General features: G+C 42.2%; 1 protein-coding gene across 7 annotated transcripts in view; it reads left to right on the top strand.

Moving 5' to 3' along the window:
• Positions 1–2,923: 2,923 nt before the first annotated feature.
• The window catches only part of OXR1 (oxidation resistance 1), a 443,393-nt gene continuing 420,054 nt past the window's right edge, over positions 2,924–26,262 (top strand). For 4 of the 7 annotated variants that reach the window (XM_059165794.1, XM_059165790.1, XM_059165791.1 and 1 more), the window contains exon 1: positions 2,934–3,041. The gene's annotated coding sequence lies outside the window, so the exon portion shown is untranslated. Of the gene's footprint in view, positions 3,042–3,073; positions 3,213–12,827; positions 12,983–26,262 lie in introns of those variants that run through there. The other 3 variants (XM_059165785.1, XM_059165788.1, XM_059165786.1) reach the window with 3 other exon arrangements.

Raw genomic sequence — 26,262 nt, 5'->3', positions numbered from 1 at the left:
AAAAAAGAATACGGGAAATGTTCTTTTCCTATAGAGACAGATTGTGGACTGGGGGGGCCTCAGCTGACTGGGGCTCATTTGAGAACTTTAATGAGTGACAGTACTTTGGAAACAACCAGGGTCCTGAAATAAAGATGAAAAGGCAACAAAAAGCAGACTAACTGCTACCCTTAGGCAGGCAAATCAAAGTATCTGAACCTAAAAGGAGATAGAAAAAATCACTTCAAAGCTTTATTATTCTTTTGCTCATTTCTGAATAACTCAAACCAATGGATATCCCACCAGGAGCTTACTGTCCTTTTTTGCTTATGAGGAAACATAGCTGTGGTGGTTATCTATTATTTCTATCTTGCAAGCATCCCCTACCCCTTCTGCTGCTGACTGGATACTTTCCTTTTGAGAGGTTTCTTCCCTCAGAGGATGCACACAAGGGTGCAGGTGCAACCCAGGACATCAAACCAGAGCCCTTTGTAAAAGATTGATCAGCTCATCACAGCACAAGGTTTGCTTTCTTTGTAAGATCGAAAACTTGGTCAGCTGTGTAGGGCTGGAACTGCACTTTGGACACAGTCTGATGGAGAATGAAATCAACACAGAAAGCAGCGCTGATACCAAGTGAGAGAGGGAAACCTATTCTTGCTGATGCTGTTAAGCTATGGTTCGGTCCTGTCACCCCTTGTACTTCTGAGGTATGTGCCCCGGTGCATTTCCTTTGTTTGGCTAGGTTAGTTAGAGCCGAGTTCCTGTCCTTTGCTATTAAGAGTCCTGTATGCAATGTTTTCAAATTACATATTTCGGTAGGAAATCAAAGTCTAAACTTTCACATCATAATCTTCCCAGTTCATGATCATGTTTAGTGTCATATTATAGCAAAAAGATATTCAGTCAACCACCTTAGGATTAATTATTGAGAGAGAAAGAAGGAGAACAACCAGGATAAAGATAAAATATATTTTTCATCTTCTTTCACTGCCTACAGAAAGGAATGGGTGAGTTCTATGGATGCCCTAAGGAAATTCTATTTTCATCTTCCCAGTGAATCACCCATGGAACATTAGGAAAATGGTGTTGTCATTTCAAAGTGCCTCTAGTCCTGGAGATGCCATCAATTGGAGACATCCTTTAAAGGAAGAATGATTTAAGGAGCTAAAAACTATCAAGTAAAAATCAAACATTAATTGATCATCTGTTTGGGGCTGGACATAACACTGAATTTTATGTGGGAAAGGGAGGAGGATACTCACGAGAGAAGCCAACAACTTTTACTGAAACAGATCTATCCCACTACAGTTCTATGAAAAACGTACCCAAGTTAATCAGTGGGGTTAGCAAAACCTCACTAATTTGTAACAACAGCAAAAGAAAGTAGCCTTAGCAAAAATGATATTATAAAATACATTCTAAGTGAAAACATTGCCCTTACAAGATCTCAGTAAATTCTCTGAATAAATAAATAAAAAAAATGTAACATGTCACTTTCCACAGAACACATGGAAATCTAAACTATAAATGCCAAGAAGGAAATCAGGAAAAAAAAAAAAAAGTAAAACAAAGCTCCTGATCAGCATTTTTCAATTATTAGCACTCCACGGAGAATTATTCTTAAATTTCCCGAGCCTTTATCTCAGGCAAAGTTATAGATTTGGGGTACTAGGTTATGCAGAAACCACAGGAATTTCTAGTTTGGCTGACTCTGGTTTCAACATTACAGTATGACTCCTGGTAAAAGAAGAGCATCTCTGAACGGCAAAGTTTTTATCTATCAGACTGAAATATTGATTCTCTTATAGGGTAGTTGTGAGAGGTGAATGAAAAAGGCGGGAATTGGAAACATTTGTTAAGCCGCCGTTTAAAGGTGGAAAAATTTCAAAAGTCTATCATCCGGAATTAAGGTAGAATATACTGAAAATTAATAGCGGGGAAATAATTAATTTGCAGGATCGGTGGCTTTGAGAGTTCATGAGGCTGTAAGTGTTGGATGCTCGGGGGACCAAGGAAGAGACATCGGGGCCGACCTCTGCCACGGGACCGACGGAACCCTGGCTGCGCACCGTTACCAAATGGCCAGGTTCCAGTTCGAGTCTGCCAGCAGAATCCACCCGTCTCCAGTTTGCGCCCGTTGCTTTGCGCAGTTTAAAGCCGGGTTGGAGGAGAAAGGCTGGAGGAAGAACATGGGGCAAAGAAATTACGGTTCGCAAAACAAGAACAACAAAACCAGCAAGATCGGGATGGGTGTCAGCGAAATGCGCCAAGGAGTCATAAACGCCCAGAAAAGAAGTTCACAAGTTAGTAGCTTTCTGGGATGCTGAACGTCTTCGCCCTTTCCTCCTCCTAACAAATCCAAGCAACCCCCTAAAATGATTTCCCCCCCCCCCCCCCCGAAATCGGAGCCAATTTCGTTGTGGCAGAGCTTTTTCATCGCTTTAGCCTAACTTTCCTCCGCGTTTTTGGCGACACCTGAAATTGGGCTACCCGGCGGGCGGGAGTAACCCCCACGCCCCCACTCCCCAGCCGCGCGGGCAGCCCCGGGGGCCTGGGGAGGAGGCGCTCTGAAAGGTGCGGGCAGGGGCCGGACTGGGCGCGCGCTCCGGTCCCCGCCGCGGCAGCGAGCGCAGGTTCCGGAGCTCCGGGCGGCGGGGACGCGCGTGCGGGAGGAGGCGCTTTAAGCCCCAGCCGCGGTTTCCGCAGGAGCTATTTTTAGCGACGCGTCGTCGGTCTTCTTCCCCGGCTTCCAACGTGGTACCCTCCGGCTCGCAGCCGCCCTTTGGTGGCTGCTTTCCGCCTGTTCCCATCCCCCCCCGCCGCTGCTCGCTCTTGGTAGCGTCCACGCAGGCAGGTCCGGAAACTGAGCATGTGTGGAAGCGCTCGGCGGCCTCGGCGGCGGCGCGGGCAGAGCTGGGCTGCGTCAGGCTGAGCCCATTCACCGCGCGGCCGCAGGAGCGCAGCGCCGGCGCCGCGCCGCCCAGCCCAGCCGAGAGGGGCGCACTCGCCGCCGCGGGGCCCGCCGCCGCTCACCGCAGCCCCCTCCTGGCGACCGGCAAGTAAGTTTGTAAGGTGGTTGGGCGGTGGGACGAAGGTTCTGCGCCCGGGGGAGCCCGGGCTGGCTGGCGGGAGGCGCGTCTAGCCGCTGCCCCGAATGCCCGGCGCCTCGGCGAGTCGCTTGGCCAATTTGAGAGCCGGCGGCCACCGGGATGCTCGAGCCGGCAGAGCAGGTGGGCTGAACTGACTCTGGCGGGGGCCGAGGGGGCCAACTTGGGCAGAGGGGAAGGACCGCGAGGTGAGGGGAAAGGACCCGGCGAGCGGGCTGGTGCGGGATGGGGAGGCTAGGTTTGGGTGCGGGGGCCCGGCCGAGAAGAGCCGCAGAGGGAAAGCGGGGTATCTCCGGGGGTTAGGGTGGGAGCGGCGTGAGAGCGCAGTATAGGGGCTGTTGGTGTGTGTGTGTGTGTGTGTGTGTGTGAGCGTGTCCTGGTCGGAGCGGCAGAGAGGGAAAGTGGGGCGCGTGAAAAGCGGATTTGAACGAGAGCAAAGGACGGTGGTGGAAGGGACAGTAGGTTCCGGAGAAAACAAGTGGACCCGGATAATTTGGGGATTTAGTGCCAGGTTCAGGGCGCTATAATGATGATGCGAGGCAGCCTTGAATCAAGGTCTTTGGAGTGAGTGTGCGAGACCACTGTTGGGAACCGTCTGGAGAGAGATGGATGCAGAAAGTGGCCTGGAAGGGCCAGCTGGAAAATCGTTGAGGGATTTGGGTGAGGAGGAGGAGGGCAGCGGTGCAGAGATCGGATGGAGGAACCGGGCTGCTGGTGGAGCCAGAAGGCTCGGGAAGGGGTTTAAGGCTACGTGTGGTCCCCTGAATACTTAGTAGCGGTCCTCTGAGGTTCATTTGCACCCCAGGCTCCTCCTCCTTTTCCTACCTGGCTTGGTCGCAGGGCCCCTTGCTTGCTCTGGGCGAGCTCTTAGGAGATTTGTACATCAGGCAGCCGGGAGGGCAGTTATTTACATGGGAACTGCCTGGGCTTCCCGTAAGTGGTTCCCGGCCTCCTCGGAGTGCAGTCTGGAGTCCGAATGTGTGTATGGCAGGGGGCGGAGAGGGGTGGTGTCTCTTCTGGGCCGTAGGAATCCGTGGTCCGGCCCGGAGGGTAAGGTATTTTGGGCTGGGAAGTCAGGCAGAAGTCTGCAGCGTGCAACTCGCGGCGGGGCGTGTGTGCGCGAGTGTGTGCGTGTTGCCAGCCCAGGGTCGCGTCTGTTGCTGCAGTCTGTCTCCATGACGAGGAGATCCTGGGATCCACAGGCGGCACGGGGAGGGGATTAAGGGAAACGTGTTTTCCTATGTCTCTTCTATTTCCTTTCCCCAGAGTCACGTTCCTTGCTCGTCCAATGATGCACCTTTCTAATCTCTTCCCGGTCCCCCCCGCACACCCCGAACCTGGCTCCAGTCTTGTGCTCTGATTTGGTACCCCGAGGAGGCGGCCGTCCCTTCTGTGCGGTGGGGAAATCCTAGGAGTCCCGGCGGCCAAAGGGGCTCCGGCCTCGGTTCCTTACCTGGGGCGTCACTCCGGGGGTCCGCAGTTCACTCTGCTGCCCCTGCAGGTGACGCGGTGATGTTGCCCCACGGACTCCGGAAGCATGATGGCTCCAAATGGCCATTGGGACCCAGAAGCCCGGCAGAGTGACCAGCACTCATGGGTTTTCGAGACCAGGGATCTTCCCTGAGTTTCCCACATGTAAATGTAACTTAAAAAGAAAATAAGACCAGATTAATAGAATAAACAAAAGTCTAATGCAAAAAGCTTTATGCAAAAACGCCTCTTTGACTCGGAAAAATTTCACCCACCAACCGCAAGAAGGGAAGAAGCGTCTTCAGCATACAGGATCGGAAACCGGGGAGATGGGGGGGGGGCGGGATTTGTTACCACGTCTGCGCCTTCTCAGACTCCATCCAGCTTTCTGTGCTCTCTCGCCGTTGCCATATTTTTAGAGAGACTTGACCAGACATAGGGAAATGAGAATGAAGGTGACTCTGGAAACCTGTACCATCTATGGAAGGACTCAGAAAGGGAAAAGTGAGAGCCTAACCTACTGTCTGCGGATACCTAAGAGGGCTGGGCTCTGAGGTGGTTGTGCAACCACCAGAAATAGTTCCTGCATCCAAATTGCAGGGGCAGCGGCAGATGAAGGGAAGGGAGAACTCTAGAAAAGTGGTGAGGAGCATGGTACGGCCTGTCTTGCTGGGTGGTCACTGACCTGTGGAGCTATACAGCAGAAAGGACAACAAGCTTCATGGCCAGGGCACGTCCTCATATTCCATGTGACATTGGCTTTCTCAGTTTCTAGTACAGTAACTATTGAGAGGTACCTTATGAAATATGTCCATGATTCTGGATATCTGAAAGGTGGAGACTGAATAAGGACTTAATGCTGTCAGTTTCTCCTATTACTATGTTTTTTTTTTTTTTTAATTTTCCATTGATTATTGTTAGAACATGTAGTTAAGGTTAGCGATCAGTTCTGTTCTCCCTGGAGTGCTGTACAGATACAACATAACCTTATATGTTTGCTCGGTTTTGTTTGTTTGTTTGGAGGTCAAGGAGGAGTGATTATTGCACAAATTGATTTGGGTGCCCCCCCCCCCCCCCCGCAAAGGCAGAATTTAGGCTCCTGAAGAGCTTATGAGCATGTGGAGGTGAAGTCTTCATTTATAAAATGTTAAATTTTATGTGAAATGAGAAAACCCTTTCCTGTCTATCCTTCATCTTTTGCACTGGAAATAGGATTATATCCTTGGACTGGTTCTTAGTCCTCAGAAGCATATTTTGACAATAATTTTCCAGGAGGATTGTTTCCTAAGCCCTGGTATGCTTTAAGAAATATTCAGTGAAATCTTTGCTGTCCTAAGGTAAAGGCATTTTAAAAAAGTGCTGAAATGGCTTGATGAGACAGAACTAGGAGAGAGAAATGTTAGTCAATATGGAAGGAGAGAATGACCTGTTACCTCAGGGTATCTTTTTGATGGGCTTAGAATAGTGGTTTTCTAGAGGGGTGATTCCCCCCACCCCCAAGGTACACTGGCAACATCTGGAGACATTTTTTGGGAAGGGGGGTGCTTCAGGCATCTTGTGGGCAGAGGCCAGGGATGTTGTTAACATTCTACAACACACTGGGTAGTCTCCCACAATAAAGAATTATCCGACTCCAAATCTTAGTAGGGCTGAATTTGAAAACCCTGCCTTATCACAAGACATGTTTTGAAATAAAAACAACACTTGTTAGGATACTTTCACATATTGCTATTGGAATTCATCTTGAAAATTAGTAGGAGTAGTTAATACTAAGAGGTTTTCTTTGCAAAATGGCTCCATGTTCAAAAATACTTGTTTTAGGGAAATTGAAGAGGTTTCCTTTTAGCAGAACTTCTTTTCAGCCTTGAAAACCAATCCTAGCATGTATTGGGAATGTCTACAATGATAGGTTGTATAGTATACATATGAACTGAGTAAACATATTTGATGAAAACAAGTTATAAAACTGTTCAGCTACAGTATTTTCCACTGAATTGGTAATTGCTCTTTAACATACATAATTAAAATTTTTTAAATTAAAATTAATTAAGATTGTACCTAGTAATTTTTTCATGTAGTGAGGGATTGAACAGAATCAGAGGAAAAATGAATTTTTTAGATGGATTTTTAGATGAATTTTTATTAGAAGCCTTATAAAATGTTCCAGAGTGAAACCTTAGTATTTGTAGACATCAACACAAGAAGGTAAGAATCCCATACAATTTTCACGTATTGAGTTCCAATTTTAAATTGACAGCATGGCATGTATTGAGAAACAAACCTTTCTACCTTGTAGCACAGTACTCTTGCCTAGAGAGAAAGAGCAATAGCTTACACTCATGAATGTAATAAGATCAGGGAACTCAGAACACTTACTAGATAAAAGCTTTGTCATTATCACGAGGAGGTCTAGAAGAACTAGAGATTTGGTCACTATTTGACCTTCTCTCCTTGCCCCCCCCTTGCTTGGTGATTGGTTGGTAGATACCACAATTCATTCTACAGAGATCATCATTAGGGCTGCTTACTTCCTTTCTTGTTCTAATAACCATTCCCTTCACTCCTGGCCATGGCCATCCCTCAGTCCCTCAGGAGTTTCTGTAGCAGAAGAGACTTCAGACTCCTGTTAAGTCTCTGGGGTACCCAGTCATCCCTCCCTTTTTTCCTGTGTGTACAGACACAAACAGCTCTTCCCTGCTTCCATGTGGGGCAGAGATTGGTGTCTCTCTTGCAAAAAGGCGGTGGGAGAGCGCTTGTTTCCCACAAAGTCAACCTCGGTGTCTCTGGTTGCATGTTTGAATTGTTTTTCAGTTGTTTGTTCAGTTGCTGTTAGGAAGGCTTTCTCTTTCCCAGGGGAATGGTAAAAGAACCAAGGAAAATCGAACTTCAGTGTGAACAAAACTGGTGTTGGTGGAGTGTACCTGTCTTTGGACTATATAAAAGCTCACGGATATGATTTGAGCCAATGAGAATCATGTATTACCAATTCAGCAAGCATTTATCAGTTCAACAATAGCAAGTCCTATTGTAGGTACTGGGACTATTGGCATCTTTAAGGGTAGGCTGCCGTGTGCATAGCAGTCAGTTTCAAAACTAAGGTCATTCAGAGAATATACATTATTTTATACACATATTTAAAACTGTATCTGTAAACAGGATGGTTACTCATTTTCGTGAAATTTGGAGCAGTTACAGAGATGCAGCATAATTCTTGAAAATACCGCTATACACAAACATTCAAAGGGGAAGGTTATGTGGATGTCTGTATAGACTAGACAAAGAGGGCGTGAGCAATTTGAGGTGAAAGAGGTCAGTTCTTGTCTCCCTTTTTCTTTCTTTAGGAAGTTATTGTTGATTTTGTTTGACATCTGAACAGGGAGAAATGATTCCCTTCCCTGCAGTTCACTTGTTGAATAAACGTGTGCCCTTATATGCTGCTGATGGTCCTGGTGGAAGAAGGCAGTGGGACGGCTAGTGTGATGATGAGAAGGAAGCAGAATTTGAAATCAGTTCTGTCCGAATCATGTTTCCAGCAAAGACTCTGAATACACACCTTCAGAGACTGAGCAAGCCCTGTCACTATTTTGAGGTGACTAATAGAAAGATTATAGAACTGAGCATTTTTGTTGTTCCGCACATTCGGTCATACATATGCCTTATATAGGGGCAGATGAATTAACATAGCGGTTCCATTACTTAAAAACAAACTTGCTGGTCACTGTGGCATGTCAGTTATCATCCCAGTTGAAAGAAAGGTAGTGTGAGGGCAGGGAATTTTATCGAACGCTGTGTGCTGCTCCCGTCGAACTTAAGAACCAACAACAGCCAAAGCAGGATTTGAAATTTATGCTATGGCAAAGGCAAAGAGGGTTTCTTCTTTTTATTTCATTATAGTTTATTATCATTAAGGATGAGCGATAGCAATACATGAAATAGGCGACCTGCCTGTGGAAGGTTTTACTTTTGTTTGTAGATTCATGTTCATCTTAAAGAAACAAATAGCCCAGGACATCTCCCGAGGCTTTCAGCCGTCATTATAAATAGCATGTCCCTTCTATCTCGGGGAAATTTATTATGTGATGTCATTTAGAATCAGAATACTGGGCTAAGCGGATACTGATACAGTCCTTTCTAATTTTGTGATTTAGAATTGTCTCTGTCTTCTTGAAGAAGGTAAAAGCAATGTGCTCTTCGTCATTGGGAGCACAGTCACGGATGCTGACACCAGCCTGTGGTACACAAGCACATGATGCTGCTTGACATTGGTCTGGGACCCCACTGACCAAAACAGTGATGTCAGTTTTCTAGATTGTGAAGCCTGATTTTAACAATTTTGATTTGAACCACTGCTGGGACCAGGCTTGAGAATCACTTGATATATTTGGAAAACACCAACTGATGAAGCAGAATGCTAACCACCCATTATGAGGAAAGAGGTATAGCAGTTTCAGATCAAGAACTTTGCAGCCAAATCTGGCCCTTCTACTTAGTAAGTAGTTTTGTGACTTTAGATGAACTTCTTTTTAACTTCATGGAGCTCCAGTTCCTCATTTTTGAAATGGTGATAATTTTTTCTTTTTTTCCTGTGAGTTCATGATAGGATTAGAAGAAATATTTTTAAAGTGGAGGTGTCTATTAAATATGGATGTGGTGGTCTTATCCGTGCTTTTGGTGCTAGAATTTACATGGTTGCTGTCCAGGAAGAGGGAGCAGAGAGTGTAGGGAGTCAGAAAGGCCATGGTGAGCAAAGGGAGGAGGAAAAGGGCCATGGCGTGCATCATAGGTTAGGAAGGGATGTCAGTGATGAAGTCATTCTTAATGTCTACAAATTTCTACATGTTGGCAGCTAGCAGAACATTCCAGAAAGGTTAATTCATTAAATCTTTATATTTGTTTAAAAATTCTACAGTCCTTGTTGGGGCCATAGCCACAAAAGACTTTTGTCTATTTATTTTTTTTTTAAGATTTTATTTTTATTTATTTAATTAACAGAGAGAGAGAGAGAGCGCGAGAGAGCGCACAAGCAGGGGGAACAGAGAGGGCGTGAGAAGCAGACTCCCTGCTGAGCAGGGAGCCTGATGTGGGACTCAATCCCAGGACTCTGGGATCATGACCTGAGCCGAAGGCAGACGCTTAACCATCTGACCCACCCAGGCGCCCCACAGAAGACTTTTAAAGATTTTATTTATTTATTTGACAGACAGAGATCACAAGTTGGCAGAGAGGCAGGCAGAGAGAGAGGAGGAAGCAGGCTCCTGGCCGAGCAGAGAGCCCGATCCTAGGACTCTGGGATCATGACTGGAGCCAAAGGCAGAGGCTTTAACCCACTGAGCCACCCAGGTGCCCCAGGACTTTTAAATGCAGTTGTTTTCTAAGATAAAATGTGGTCTTACATTGAGAATTAGTATAGTAATAGACTAAGGATTCCTTCTCATCTATGTTTAAATCTTTATGTAAATCACAGTGACAAGATGTCACAGGCACATACCACAGTTTAGCAGAAGAATGTTAACATCCATGATAAATAGCTTTGAGTAAAAAATATTTTATTCTGTTTTCATTCATCTAAATGGTTTAGTAACATAAACATCATTGCATTTTTAAAGCCAGCTTTTAAGCTACTATAAAATATAATCAACTTGTGATGAGTGAGGTGAACATGTCAAGGTTAAAAATTAGTTTTCCCTTAGTTACTTCCCAACATGAGGGAATATATGTTCTAGCATAATAAGTTAAAAAATAAAAAAAGACAGAAATAAGGAGGACATTTATTACCACTAGATCTATATAGATCTTAAATTCTTAAAAGGGCCAAGGAAGTTTAAAGGTACTCTTTTATATCACTGAAGTATTTATCGAAGTGCAATTTTAACTCTTTACCAGCATGGTTTTGAATTTCAAATAAACAGTCATATTGGTAAGTATCTAATAGAGAAAGAATAAGATATAGTTTTTGATTATGTGAACTAAAATGAATAGCCAAGAGGGAAAAAGAACCATTCTGGCACTATGGAAATACTCAGCGATTTTTAGAAAAACCTAGGGAGGAGCACCTAGGTAGCTTAGTTGGGTAAGTGTCAGATCTTGATTTCATCTCAGGTCATAATCTCAGGGTCTGGTTGTAAGATTGATCCCTGCATTGGGCTCCATGCTGGGCTTGGAGCCTGCTTAAGATTCTCTCTCTCTCCCTGCGCCCCCCCTCACCGCGCCTCCATGTGCATGCTCTCTCTCCTTCACTCTAAATTAAAAAATAAAATAAAAGAAATAAGAAAAACCTAGGGAGATGACATTTTAGCATAGCCTTATTGGCACAACTGCTGGTTATGTTATATATTAAGAGTTTTTGTTTCATTCTTAGGTACACATCATCTTTGTCATTAAATATTATGGGGAAACTTTTCTTAGGTATTGCAGTTAATAAATTATTTTTGCCATCCTTAGAGTGAAAATAAAAAGGTTGCTAGTAGTCCACTTGAACTATGCATTATTTTAAGTTTTCTATCAGCTTCCTCTTCTTGGACTGAAACACATAGCCTTTGCAAATAACAGTAACAAATCCATTATTGATAGTTGTACCTCAAGGTATTTTGAGCTAGTCATTTGGACTTTTGTGGGAGGGAATTGAGTGAAACTGAAATTTCACCCTACTAATAGTTGTAAGGCAAAATAAGATAAACAATAAAAGAAAACAGAACAGAATCCAGAGCTTCAGTTTTCTAATTTATCAGCATTCCCCAGCTAAATCAAATAGAACTGATTCTGGTTAATTTAAGCAGAAAGGAATTCCTTGGGTAGTTGATGGAAGAATGCATGGAACTGAAGGAAATGCTGATAAATAAGACCTTGGAAAGGATAGCCCACGACTGGGATGAACCAACTCTAGCTCTTTTCCATCTTTGTGTCGCTATGGTCAAAGCTCAGGATTCCCAGCAGGGGAGAGAGAGAAAGAGAGTATGTTCTGGGAAAGAACAGGACATCTTGACTGATAGTCCACTGACAACTGTGTTTAATGAGCCCAAGGAATTAGCCCAAGACATAATCAATGATCCGCTGCTACCAGAGAAATGGAAATAGATGATGCTGGGCAGGCGCACTGAACTAATGTTTGTTACAGAGATTCATGATGGAGAAATGTGCTTCAGTGGTGATGAATTACTAGAAGGAAAAAAAGGTGGGGGGAACCCTGAGTATATTATCTAAGCAAAGTAACTATGTTGAAGACAAAAATACTGTGTTACTCTCCTAAGTCTGCTCTAACAAGTTCCCACAAACTGGGTGACTTCAAACCACAGAAATTTACTATCACAGTTCTGAAGATAGACTTTGGGAGTCAAAGTTGGTAGGGGCTGTTGTGTCTCCGAAGACTTGACGGGGAGACTTTGTTCCATTCCTTTCTTTTACCTTCTCGTGCTTGCAGGAATCCATGATGTTCCTTGATTTATAGATGCGTCATTGCAGTCTCTGTCTCCATAGTCATACAGTGTTCACTCTCCACTGTGTCTGACTCTGTCTCTTGTCTTCTAATAAGGACACAGGTAGTGTTAGATTAAGGGCCCCTACTATTCTAGTGTGACCCCATCTTAACATAAGCAATGACATCTTTTAAGACTCTACTTCCAAATAACACAAGATTCTTAGATTCCAGGGAGGACACGAAATTGGGAGGAACACCATCCAACTTAGTACAAGTGCAGTGTGGGTAAAACAAACAACAGTGCACACAGCTAGGTCTGAAGAGCGGGAGGGGTGATAGCCTATCATTCTCTCTAGTAAAACTCTATCTGAAGCATCATGGCAAGTATTAGGCATTTTTTTTTAGATAATATTCTGTCCAGTGGAAAACTGGTAGAAAACAATGTGGCTTTTAAGAACAGTTTTTTTTGAACTGCAGACCATAAACTTGGCAAAGGGGAGTTTAAGATAAATATAATATGAGCCTCCAGATGTTGAAAGGAAGAAGATGCCGTCTTTGTTCACATACAGAGATTAGGACCCATGGCTGGAAGTTTCAGGGAAGCCCATTTTCTTTCGCTGTGAGCAGAAACATTCTTACATTAGTGGGTTCCAGAGAGGAATGAACTACCATGAGTTAGTGAGGGCCATAGTTCTGGAAGCAGTCAGCGTAAACTGGGTAAATATTTGTTATGATGATGTAGAAGAGATTTCTGAATGTGAAGGGCAGCTAGATTAGATAATTGCCCACAGTTCCATGTTGAAGAGTCTCTTCTAGGAATACTGAGGGCTCTAGTGAACCCCAAACGTTTACTGAGCCTTGAGTATGGTACTGCATGTTGGTAGAAAGAGAAGTTCAAAAAGCAGACAGTCTCCAGCTCTTACGCAGACATGTATTTCAGAGGTTACTCTGGCACCGATCAGGAACAATCCAGGATCCCACACGCTATCTGTCATAAAGCAGAGGATCGGTAACTATTTGTTGAACGAATTTGTTGTTTAATCAGTGTCTGGTTTTCAAATGTATGTGCTTTGTTTCCCCGGGTACTTACCTGGTTGTTATCAGCCCTGCCCTACTGTCTTTTATAGCCTTCTGGTCTTCTACGATTTCCTTGCTCATGTATCATCACTATCTTTGTTTCATTTTACTATTTTAAAAATAGGGTTGGAAGTGGGGAGTAATTTTTCTCCTTAATCTCTTTCCTCCTCTAGGCTGTCTTTGCCAGCAGAGCTAGCCCTGAACCTCTAAAGTTAATGACTTAATGGTGAAGACTGGAGGGGACTTAGGCTAAAGCAGTGTTTCTGAAGGTGTGGGTTTTATGCAGGATGGTTTTATGCAGGATGACTTTGGGTGGCATATGGATATGTACTGAATTGAACTGAAAGGACTTTGAATCTGTTCCCTTTCAGTGTTTCTCACTAAGGCAAGGAGAAAGTTTCAGTTTGGTGCTAGTTTGTAACACCTCTCTAATGCACCTAAATCTCCCTTTTTAATGCAGAGTAGGCTTCAGATGTAAAACTTTTAGAAGTCCAGTAACACTGTTTTGTTTTCATTGTATTTATTTTTTTTATTTTATTCTCTATTTATGCTAAGTTCTAATTTTAGTATAAAGTAACAACACAAGTTTCCTTTAAAAATTTGGGTAGTTGAAACTTAAAAAATGGTATGATATTAAACAGGAGGTGGATAGTAGTGATGGTTGTGAAACCGTGTGAATGTCCTTTTTGCCTCTGAACTGTACACCTAAAAATAGGATGATAAATTTTACATCAGACATGTTTTACCACAACTAAGAATAATAGTAAAAAAATTTAAAACATGAAGAAGAAGAAAGCATTTAAAATTGTAAATGAATCCTTAAAAGTCAAGTGAAGGCCAGCAGTCTAGTTGGCAATAAATGGGAGCACAGGCACAAGGAGAATATGCACTCCCCCACGGGCCTCTGCTCAGTGTTCACTAGAAAGCTCAGGGGCAGGGAAGTGGACCAGAGAGATAACCTCTTCCTTCCTCAGGTGTGCAGGTAGTGAGAGGCTTCCCCTGGGGAAAGGGCACAAAATCTCACCTACACACTCAGATTCTTCCCTCATATACAAAAGCCTTAAGCCTCTGGGGAGGGGCGGAAACCCCACTGGGGTTTTCGCCCAATATCCCATACTGACACCAGCTGGAGATCTGCAACAGATCAAGAACATATTTTGGTTGACACAGGGAAGATGGGGCAGAAATGTTGAGGAAAAGTCAACCCAAGGTCCAGACTAAGGCCTAAGACAGGATAGACCTAAGATAAGATAAGGCCTAAGACTGAGATAGAGAATGGGAACATCAGTAGCCTCTGTATTTGTAATTGCCAAATATTGGAAGTGACCAGGATATCCTTCAGGTGGGCAATGGATGAACAGATTGTGGTAATATTCCACAGAGCAGAATTCTACTTGACAATAAAAAGAAAGAAAAGGAAAGTTGCTTGACCTCACACCTGTGCCAGTAATTACAGACGGTAACCATTAGAGCAGTAGCCATGAATGTTTCATGAAAAACACAGCACTTTAGAAAATGCAAATGTTCAGAAGTAGATCAAGAGAATTATGGAGAAAGCAGGAGTTGCCTGGCAGGGTTGATTGTAAGGGTAGGAGAGACTTGAAGGTCCTGATTTTCTCAGCAAGAAAAAAACCTACATTTTTCATTATAATGCATAAAATACTACTGATTTATAAACCATTCTATTTTTGAAACTCAGAGGCCTCCATAAATATATATACAGCCTTTCCACTCCCTTAAACTTATATCAAGTAGATCAAAGATGCTTCCAAGATAAAGGATCTTTAGAATTCATGTAATGTCCTTCAAAAATGGAGGTTTTTAACCTGTAATTTGTAAGCATGGATAGAACTCAGTATACTAGATGCAAAAATGACATTGTTACTGTTACTGACATCCAACTGAAATTTAGCATTGCCTTTAATTGACAGTACGGGTCACAAAACACAGAAGCCTTGGAAGTACCTGTGACTTTTTTGCCAGTAGAAATCACAAATAATATCACATCACATTACAGTTGTTTGCAGATTTTTTTTTTTTTTTTTAAGTAGGCTCCATGCCCAGTGAGAAATCTGCCACTGGAGCCCAGTGTGGGGCTTGAACTCACGACACTGAGATCAAGACCTACGCTGAGATCAAGAGTTGGACACTTAACATCTGAGCCACCCAGGAACCCCTACAGATTTTTTTTTTTTTAAGTCGTTTATGTTCATCCCTGTTTGAAAGTGTGGTTATTATTGGAGCTGCTGTTAGATCTTTGTATTCAATTAGTAAAAAAAAAAACATGTTTATCATGTCACAGTTTATGCTTTTAAAATTTGACAGTTGTATTTCATTGCTTTTTGTTTCCTTTATAGTCCTGTGTATCTCTTTCTTCAGAGATGTCACAGGCCTTAAGGACTCTCTGAAGGATTCATAGCGCTTAGAAAGGTTAAGAACCTAAAACCTTTCTTGGAATCTGAGTAGTAAGTTCCATTCAGGGTGTGGTCCGGAAAGCCAGAGCTGTTGAGTGAGTTCTAATTTACCAGATCTGTGCTTGATTGGCTAAATGCCAGCTGTGCTATTCTGTAGGAAGCATTGGTTCTAGTAAGTTTCATGCCAATTTGTAAATGCACAGGGTACATTTTTGAGAATCTGTAGATTCTTTGTGTAGATTCTCTAAATACCTCAGGGGAGCTTATTTCATTTTGACAACACTGACAGGAAGTTTTGCCTCTTCTGGGGCAAAAATCTGCTTTTGTTTAACTTCTATCATTGACCTATGTCTGGTCTATATAACCTGACAGTTATCTAGGAATTTCCTGAAGTCACTAAAATACTTTTACTGTGACCTTCCTGATGTGTCTCAGGAATGCAGATCACAGTGATATCTGCCAAATCAAAATATATTTTGACAACAAAAACACTTAAAGGGAAACATTAGGCTTCGATTTCATGGAACATTTTTCTTCTTTTTTTAAAATGGAATATTTTTCTAACAAACATTTGGGATCCTAGTATGTGCCAGGCACTCAGCTTAACACTGGAATATAATAAGGGGCAAAGCAAACATGCTCCCTGCCCTCATGGTGTTGGAGGGAAAGGCATTGGATAGTGCCTGGAAAGTGCTCCGGAGACCAGGAAGGGGGATGGGAGGAAGGCTGAGGAATAGAGGGACCTGTGCTTGAGGAAAGAGGGGGCTCCCTAGGTTAAGAGCTGTATGGGGCTGGAGTTGAGGCAAGGAGGAGAGAAGTGTTGTCACATACGAGGAAATGAAAGTCTGTGCCTGGGAGAAGGGTAAGGATGGGACAAAGTGGAGGTGGAAAGACAAGCCCGCCATCACACAATGCAGGATCTTCCTGGCCAGACTGAGGAGTTTTGTTTTTGAAGCAGGGAGTGACATGATCAATGATCCTTCTATACAGAGTAACTGTATTTCTTTTCCAGGAGAACAGATAGCATTAAACAAAAGCAGGATGCCTAGAAATTTAAAAAAAAAAAAAAAAAAAAGAAGAAGAAGAAGTCTGCTATTTAAGCACAGTGGACATGACACCTGTACCATAATACATATTCATTATTACAACTAGTCCTTCAAGTCCCCTAGCAAGCTTTTGGTTTCAGTTCCAGGATAAAATTACTTGTTTCTTTGAACTTCTGAACTAGGGGAATTCTAAACCACTGGCTTTTGTCATGCATCTTTGAAGACTTCTTCATAACGTTTCCATTATAAAAGCTATTACATTGTTTCCAATCTTTTTTTGAAAAGGGGCTATTAAAGTCATTTAGATACCAGCTTGCTATTTTAGTTGTGATTGTTTGCCTGTTTATTTGGACCTCATTATAAAAGGCTGAAGATACTATGTTTGTAATTGAATTGGCTTGCAAGAAAGCTCTTTATGGGGATGGTAATCCCTGGTACATTTAAATTTATAGAAAAGTTTTGAATTTTCCATTTGATTAACGAACATGGGCCATAGTAGTATTGAACACTGATGTCTATATGATCCTCTTTAGCCACTACTTTGAATTAAAATTCTTGCAATCTTTTTATCATTTGAGTGAAGATATAAAATACAATTTTCATTTCATGTGTGTACTTTTCAAAATGGCAAAATTTTGTCCTCAAAGTAATTGAGCAGGTCTGCCTCATTATAGCATTAGTTACCAATGGAATGAATTAGCTACCAGCTCATTGTATTATTCTAGTTGGACTTTGTTTTTGGCTACTCTGAGGCATTGGGCGTGAACAAGAGGAACATTCTTCCCGTTTCAAGTTATCAACCCAGGGTCCATGTGCCTACATTTGTGCAATTTCTGAACTGTTTCACAGGAAGCTAAGGCAGCGTGTTCTGAGGCAGTTGGCACCCACCTGTATTAACGTGGCTTATCAGTAGTACTGAGGTTCTTTTTGCCTAGTACACAGAAGACGTACACATGGTGACTGTACATTGTAAAGGACTTTGAAAGGTCCTCAAGACAAGGATATTCAGAAGAGGTGATTAGAAAAGTTGCAGAGAATTTTTTTTCCCTGTGTATTTGGCATCTTTACACACGATATCAGCAAGAGCCTCAGAGCCTAACCTTTGGATCAAAAGGCTTTGTTCTGTTTCAGGTGGTATTTGTTTTTGAGAATGTGTTTCCATGAATATATGTCTTTTGTCTGAGCAATATTTCTTTGTGGACTGCCCCCACCACTGGAATCAACTTTTCCAATTCCATGGCTGATGTGAGACTCACCTGTTTCCTTTGTTCCCTGTCCTCTTGGGGTGAGCCTGTGACTCAATCAGCCAGAGTATCCCCAACTTTAGCCAGAATGGTTTGTTCAGGAGTAGGTATATGATGTCAGCCAGCAAGATGGAGGGAGTCACTCCCTGTGATTTTGGCAGAACACCAAAATGATGCTCTCTTCCTCATGGAGGTCACAAAGCTGTTAGAATTTGTATCTACAGCTGCTGATGAATTTTTGTCACCAAATGGAGAAAGTCTGCCTGAAAATGAAGCTACTCCAAGGAAAATAGAAACAGAAGAGGAAAAGGCACATTTCAGCCCATTGATCCCACCACACTAAATAGCTGTTTCTGAGTATTTCAGTTGCACGAACCCTTTATTTTCTACTTCTGCTTCAACTGTTTTGAGTGAGGTATTTGTTACTTTCAACCCGAAGAATGAAAACATCTGCTGCCAATAAACTGCCCCGACATTCAGGTGGCGGCAGGAAGGGAGAGGTCCAAAGACGTCATCTGGTATGCGAGTGAAAGAATTGAACATCTCTGCTTCCCTGAGCCAGAAAGGGTTTGCAAGAGAAACCAATGAATGTGCTAACTTTCTACTCCTGTTGCCATTTCCTTTAAATAGCGCTGCATCTTTTAAGCTACATTCTGAAGTAGTAGCATCCGACTTTTTCTCACGTACAGGAGACGCGCCGTTGCCGTGTATTACACAAACAAACATAAACAGTAGCCGGCTGATTCTTACTTACAGCTTCACTGTCTGAAATCCATGGGTCCATGTATTTGTTACACATTCGCTTTTGGCATGAGGCATTCTAGGGTCTATTGTTCAACAAGTAAGACATTACAACTCCAGTAACGGTCTCCCACATGAATAACAAGATTAGAGGACAAGCAGTAGAAATAATAAAAGACAAATTATCCTCTATTTCTAGTAACTCAGCAATGAAGGGCATTTATGTTCTCATGTGGATGTTAAATAGCTAGGAAATATGAGTCAGTCATTTTGGATGCAAAATGCTGCCACAGCTTCATTCCGTTTGGTATCCTAGCTATCAGTTTCTTACAGACATTTCCTTTTAAAGGCAGAGAAGAAAAGATACACATTGTGGTAATGGCAATGAGTATGTCAAGTGTCCTGTGAACCTCAAGAGGAAAGCGGAGGAACTGTAATGACATTTCTGGTATGCGGTTTAGTCAGTGGCTTATTTTGTTGTAATTCTTTATGAAGAGGGAGACACGAAACATATATAAATTAGGATGGTTCGTGGCTAAAGGAAAAACGAAGGGAGTCAGAGGCATTATTTAGACTCACTTTATCTTACATCAGTGCTTGTCTCATGGATATTAATTTCTGCTAAGAAGGGTTACAAGATAAGCCCTTCAGCTAAAAATAGAATCTGGTTACTAAGCTATAAGAAGAGTTGCTCTGCATAGTGTATGTAATTCAGTGACTAGAAAACATTGTCTTCCAGGGTATGGCCTGAATGGTTTCTGAGAACACTGTGAAGCATTTTGGTTGGCTCACTTCCATTGAGGGGGGGAAATACAGTAAACAACGATTTTCTACATTGTATCACAGAATATACTGGGGTGTTTATTATCCCTTGTGCTCCTATGATAGCAAAGTAGGTTTCTCCCTCCCAGGTAATATAATGGTGAAAACATCACATTTTCAAAAGAAAAATGCTTCACGAGGGGAGGTAGCATGAGGATAATGAAACTCTGCTGTGCTGTCTTTAATGAACTGATGGCTTAATAAACGATTGCCTTGGAGACCAAAAAAACAAAAACAAAAAAACAGTTCTTACCTCTGTATCCATAGGAGATTGTTAGTACACAAAGATTAGCATTCACGTTTAAATTTGGGGTTTGCTTCCCAGTGTTTGGCTTGTTACTAGTTATTGTTTCTATAAGCATATATAACTAAAAGAGAGCCCTTCTGGGCTGCTCTAGCTAGATAGGACTTTTCTAGTCTCACACAGGTAAGTGGCTGGAAAATGCACATTTGTGCGGCAGAGTTTCCTGTTCATTTGGATCTCAGTCTGCTCATCTTTCTGCCAGAAGGAGTGAGGTATGACGCACGTCCGGTTGCCATGGCCATGCCCATGAAGAATGCAAAGCTTGGTTGCTGGGACCTGTAGCCTCAGCTAAGAGACAGTGAGACATGCAAACAGATGGGGTTCCTGGGCAATGAGAATTCAGAAGTGGCAGGCAAAGTGTATTGGAAGACGTGGGAGCTTCCTTAAATTTTGTGAAAATCAGAAAAGAAGAGAGTGAGGTCTACAACAGTCCAACTGGTAATTCTGAATTTATGACCCTTGCACTTGATACATTTGCTGACTGACAGTACATACGCCGATGCAAGTAAAGGACTGTTCCAGTGCAGAACAGCGTTAGTCATGGAGGAGCAACATCTGGGTGACAGAAGCACAGGGACCGTCTGGAGCTTTTCCTATAGCCTGACATGGAAGAGTGTCTGATTGGAATTGATATAGGAACACGTCCCACCTCCAAACATGTATTCTTGTATAATACATTTCAGCTTACTGTATTCTAAACTGGTTGTAGCTTTTATTCCTTATTAATTTCAGGGATTCCAAACTTTTTTTTTTTTTTTTTCATTTTCCCTTTTATCCTAATGACTTACTCATTCCATAACTAGAATCCAACTCATTTATTCATTCATGTTTTTCACTCAGTACATAAACTGAGTGCTTACCGTTTGCCAGACATTGGAAAACAACAACAACAACAACAACAACAAGAAGTGGTGAATAAATCTACAGAAATCCCTGCTTTCACAGACTTCACATTCTAGTCGGTGGAGACAACCAGCAAGTTAAGCACATAAAGGCTTTAAGGAAAAGATATTCCAGTAATGTGAATAATGTGACAGAGCTTGATAAGCCTGAGGGTGAGGAACAGTATTAGTGTGTAGATACAGAAGGCAAGAGAGTTGAGGATCTGCATGAGGACAGAGTAATCTTTAGAGAACCAGAAGGGATGGAGGCAAAGCATGGGGCCTGAGAAGCTGCAGCCAGCCAGGTAGCAGGAGAGCCAAGAAAGCAGTCCTTGGAGAATGTTGAAGTCATTTGTTAAACCCATGAGTAACCTAACCCAGTGGATGATTTTGGAAGTTTCATCCTGGCTGCCAGGGAGGCCGGACCAGCACAGGTCAGGCACCGAAAGAGAGTGGCAGGTGCACGGCGAGACGGGAGAAGTCAGAGGCGTCCGCACCATGACTCGCGGTGGAGGTGATCAGAGAGGCTGCATCTGGGATGTGTGTAAGATGTGGGAGCAGGTGGCCCACACGGGATGGCAGGGCACCTCTCCCTGGCTGACGAGATTAGATTAGATACTGGGTGTGAGGGAAAGAGAACAGTTGTACTCCGGTGGTTTTCATTTACATCAGTGCTACTCACAGTAGCAGTCAGTAGCCTTTGCCACTGATCTGTGACAACGTAAGAAGCTTGAGCCAACATGTAAATTGGCTGACTTTCTTTTTATAGTGCGATTTTTCTCAATGAAGACGCGGTACATTGATGTACATTCTAGTTCAGGTTCCTCACTTTGCTGCAGACCAGAAAAAGTTTGCAGAGCAAACTCATCTGTGGCCCTCACTTTGAGGAGCATAGATTTATTTTATTTTTTAAATTTAATTTATTAGTTTGAGAGAGAGAAGGAGAGTGAGCCAGAGAGTATGGGTGGGTGGGGGGGAGGGGGAGGGGCAGAGGGAGAAGCAGGCTGAGGGAGAAGCCAAGACAGACCCTGGGACCCTGAGATCATGACCAGAGCCAAAGGCAAATGTTTAACTCCCAGGTGCCCCAGGAGTGCTTTAGATGAAGTTGTCATTGAAAGCCGTCATTTTACCAAGTTCTCCGGCTTATTCCGGTATGGTATATTCTTGAATAGTTGCTGACTTTGCAGTTTTAGAGGTGTGCTCTGGTTGCCAAATTAATGGAACTACACACTGATAAGTTATAAAATACCCATGGAATAATGCCTTAACATTATGGTTTCTAGATTTTCAAATGCTTTGTTGATTTTGTTTTTTTGATTACTAGGCACATGTAAAAGAAAGAGCTTAGGAAGACTTTAAAAAAAAATAACAAATTCATGTTTATGAAGGAGGGTCACAGGGCAACTCAAGCTAAACTTTACTTGTTGTTTGAAATGTGGCTTATGCACCATCATTTAGAAAGCCTTCTACATCCTCTAACTGTTCTGATCTAAGTGTTTCTCTTAGGTTTATTTCTCACACTCTGTGTTTTACCTTTCTCATAGCACTATTTTATATCAAGAATGGTTGACTGACTTTTCCCTGCCTCCCCTCAAACTGTAAGCAAGTAGAAGGAAGACTATATTTTAACTCCAGTATCCAGTATAATGTCTGGAACATTATAGATATCCAGTTAAACTTTATAAAAGTTGAGTAGTGTGACCATTGATTTCAAAGAACAAAAGTATAACGATACACTGCTGGGCAGATGGTCAGCATTCAAGTCTGGGGTGACTACTATAGTAAAGGTTTCTTTAGGTCAGCCAGAATCTGAGGTACATGACCTCAGTTGTATCCTCAAATATTAAAGAAAACTTTTAAGTATTTAAATGAATATTACACATTGGACTTCTCAGTCATATCTTTTAAAAGAGAGCAGCTGACACGAGTGCTATTTCAGAAATAAAGGACACTAGTGCATATATATTTTATAATAACCTCATTATAGAGGGAATGACTCATTATACCACAAATAATTGTTACCAGGAGATCTGAGTTGGTGGGGTCCAGCAGTTTCTCTTCCCTGCTTTAGCATTTGCTGGAGTTCAGTTGTGGTATTTGGCAGAAAGCCCTTAAAAATCTTAGAGTCTGACTACAGTTTTTAAGCAGAGCAGTCATCATCCAGTGATTCCAGATTTCTTAACCGATTAGAATATTTGGAGCTGAACTATTTTTCAGTCAACAGATTTTTTTGAACATTTACTGTGTGAGAAAGTACCAGGTATCATTAAAGTACTAGGAACTGTTGGGGAATAGAATGACAAATCAGAGACGGGTTTTGTCTTTAAGGAGAAGAAAATAAAGTATCACCAGTCTCTTTGCCACGTTATAGGATAATGACACTGAACCCTTTTCCCTGGAGAGTGGGTCATGCCTTCTTGGTGGAAATCTCAGAACATTCAGTCTTCTAGCTTGACCCTGTCCGCTGCTCCCTGTGATTGCTCCCTGGGATCACAACTGTTATTTCCTTAGGTCTGTCACTCATCAGGGAAGGTTACAGACTTGCAACAATTTTCAGAGCCACCGTGGTTCACAGTCTCCTGCTGGGTGACCAGTCTGCTGGTCTTACAGGGACTTACGGGTTTGTATGGTACCAACCCCTTTCATTGTTTTGTTTCGCCTTGAGACAATCCAAGGTTTTATCAACTCTCACTTGGCTATGAATGTGCTCATACCTACTTCCTGCTGCTATTCTTAAAAACAGATATGAAGAGGCTTTAGTGATTACCTCAACCTCTTTTACATAATGACAATGTGGATGATGATAATAATCATGATATCAATGATATTTATTGAGGACTAAAAATAGGTGAGTCCCTGCCCTTTGTCGTTTTCCGGTGTTTTCTCATTTATTCCTTATAACAACTCTGGAAGGGCGGTGCCATTATTATGTCCATTTTATAGGTGAGTAACCAAGGCAAAGAGAAGTTAAGTAACTTGACTAATACCCTCTTTAGTTCCTACCATCAAAGAGGGAGGCACTTACTAAATGAGCCTCATACAGCCCTGTGAGCTTTCTGTGATTGACTGAACTCTCGTGATGGACCTGGGTTTGTTTTGATGAGGAGTGTTGAGACCAGTATACCTATTGTGGACAAAAGACGATCTCTGGCTGTCATTCTCTCCTTGGACAAGCAGTGAATGTTTGTCTTTGCTTTCCCTGAGATTGGGCCAAAAGCCAGGGCAGATTGAAGAGAGGAAAGATAATGCTGGGACAAGAATGATCCTCAATTTTGGCACCCGATTCCTGGCCTGTGCTGGTACAGGGCTTCCTAAGTTTGGGCTTATCATTTCCGTTATTTATTTTGACCTAACCTGGTAGTAGATGCTATGTGTTGACTGGTTTGCTCTGAAAAAATTACTATTCACTTACCAGAGAAGTCCAAGCACATCCTAAAGCTGTGGTGACGACTCCAGTCCATGTCATCACCATGAGTAATTAGAGGCATATATGCCCGAAACTGCTGCCTGCTTCATGTGCATTATCTCATTTAATGCTCGTGCTAACCTTACCGTATCATCAATACCAGTGTGGCCAGTGACTACATGACTCATTCTTGTACTGTCAACATAAAGTGACTCGAGCCCCATGGTTGGGAATATATTAGACAAATGGACTCTAAGATTCTATTTTATTTTGTCTTGGATTAAATGTATTCTTTTGTCTGTGATTCGATAATTTTTAAGGGGAGGCATACTACCACTTATTAAATGTCTACTGTGTACTAGGCACTGTGCTGTTTGCATCTAAGTTTTTATTTTTGCTAATCTTAGGATTCAGTATAAATATTCATCAAGAGTATTTTATCATGCGAAGACTATCTTTACCTAAGAATACCTTGGGAAAGGAGTAGGGGAAAATCTACAGGATAAAGAAAATAAACAAAAACCGGTGAGAGTACTTAATGAATACAGAACAGATGCTTAACACGAAGAACGGATTTTTGATGGCAAGCTTTTGCCCTGACTGATACATAAAATTTATCACTGTGGGAGGTCGTGATCCAGCAATGGATCAAGTATAAATCTTGCAAAAAAGATATTGCAAAAAAAATTTTGGTAGATAGGTAACAAAATCTTTTTCTTATTTGCTTTTCAACCTGATTTGCTGCTCCTCATTGATGCATATCAAGTAGGGACTTGAGGAAAATAAGTCCTTATAATTGGAGTCAGTCATGATGAGTAGTCTCTGTCTCTATAATCCCTATGTTTTATGGAGTATTTTCTGTAGATGAATAGAGTAGAATGGAATAGAAAGTGATGCAAAGGTGGGTAATCAGAACCAGAACTATACAAGCACATAATATGGGGAAGCAAATGGTATTTATGTTTACTGTTTCATAGAAAGAAGGCCCTTCTGAGCAAGAAAACAGAACCAAAGCATTTTTGTTCTTTGGCAGACAAATAAGAACCTTACCAATCTGTCTTCACTGACACTCCTCTCCTTCCCCTCTAGTGACCTGAAACCCCTAAAAAACAAGAAAGACCTGTTTATACATACATGTGTGTGTGTATGTGTTTATACATGATACACTGCTTATGTAATCTCACATGTATGCACACATGTAATGAGTTGGGTTAAACTAGGTATTGTGTATTAGCAATCAGCTTCTAAATCTTGGTGGCTTAGATCACCGAAGTTTATTTTGAACTCACTCTACAAGTCATGTCCACGGCAAGCCATCTGTAGCTTTTCTTCTCATCATTCTACTCTGGACTCAGGCTGACAGTGTAGCCTAAATCTTGAATATTGCATAGCTCAATGCAGAGAGAAAAAAATGACCATCACGGATTTGTAATTGATCCAAGAACTTCTGCCCCTGTGTCAGTTCTTCCCACATGCTGCTGGTCAAAATAAGTCATGCTCAAGCCTGATGTCAGCATGAAATGAATATATATATATGCAGCAGTATTTTTGAAAAATAATGCTAGCTACTGCAGCATAGTAGCTCATTATGGTGATGTACAATATGAATGCTGTTTTTTGTTGGGAGAGGATCAGTGTTCAGTGAATGCATTATAGTTTTCAGAATGTAATTGTACCACAAGAACTGCTCCATCTGTTTCTAGGTATTTCTTCCAGGTGCTTGAGAAGATAGTGATAGATAAGAATAAGCCATTGCTTGTGGCTTTAACCTCACTTATTCTCATGTTCCCCCCCATCTCCTCATCTCTCACATTTCCATTCATTCTGTTAATGACATTGGGTCACTGTTTCTATATTATGAAGTTCACTCCCCATAGTTTCCAATCACATATCTGTTGAGAATCTCCTCTATGCCAGGCACACTACATGGGCTTAAAGACACTCTGATCTCATTCAGAAACACTTCTCAGTGATTTAAGGCCTGGAGGAAACAGTTGATTTCATTTTTTGAAAGTATTGATTAAGCACTGTAGTGGAGGAATAAAACAATGAAACTAGATCACAGTTTTGTAGAAGAGACAAGATAACGTTAGAGGAGAGTTTGCAGAGTCATTTGGCCCATGAAGAGAATGGCAGATTCTTGAGGAGTTGAATAGTTCCTGTCTTGAGAAGGATGAATAGAATTTTATTAAAAGTCAAGGAAGAAGTGAGGTAAAAGCCTTGGGGTATAGACTTTGGGGAAAGCACATGTAGAGATAAGACTAGATGTATAGATTAAAAGAAATTATAGAGTTAGTTGATAGAGTTCATCAGATGTATCCGGAAAGACTGGCCTTTCTGAGCCTCTGAGTATT

Source organism: Mustela lutreola, chromosome 3, assembly GCF_030435805.1.
Source record: "Mustela lutreola isolate mMusLut2 chromosome 3, mMusLut2.pri, whole genome shotgun sequence".
In the NCBI taxonomy this organism is placed as follows: Eukaryota; Metazoa; Chordata; class Mammalia; order Carnivora; family Mustelidae; genus Mustela; species Mustela lutreola.
Note: the sequence above shows the minus strand (reverse complement) of the source record. Positions and strands in the feature narration are given on the sequence as shown.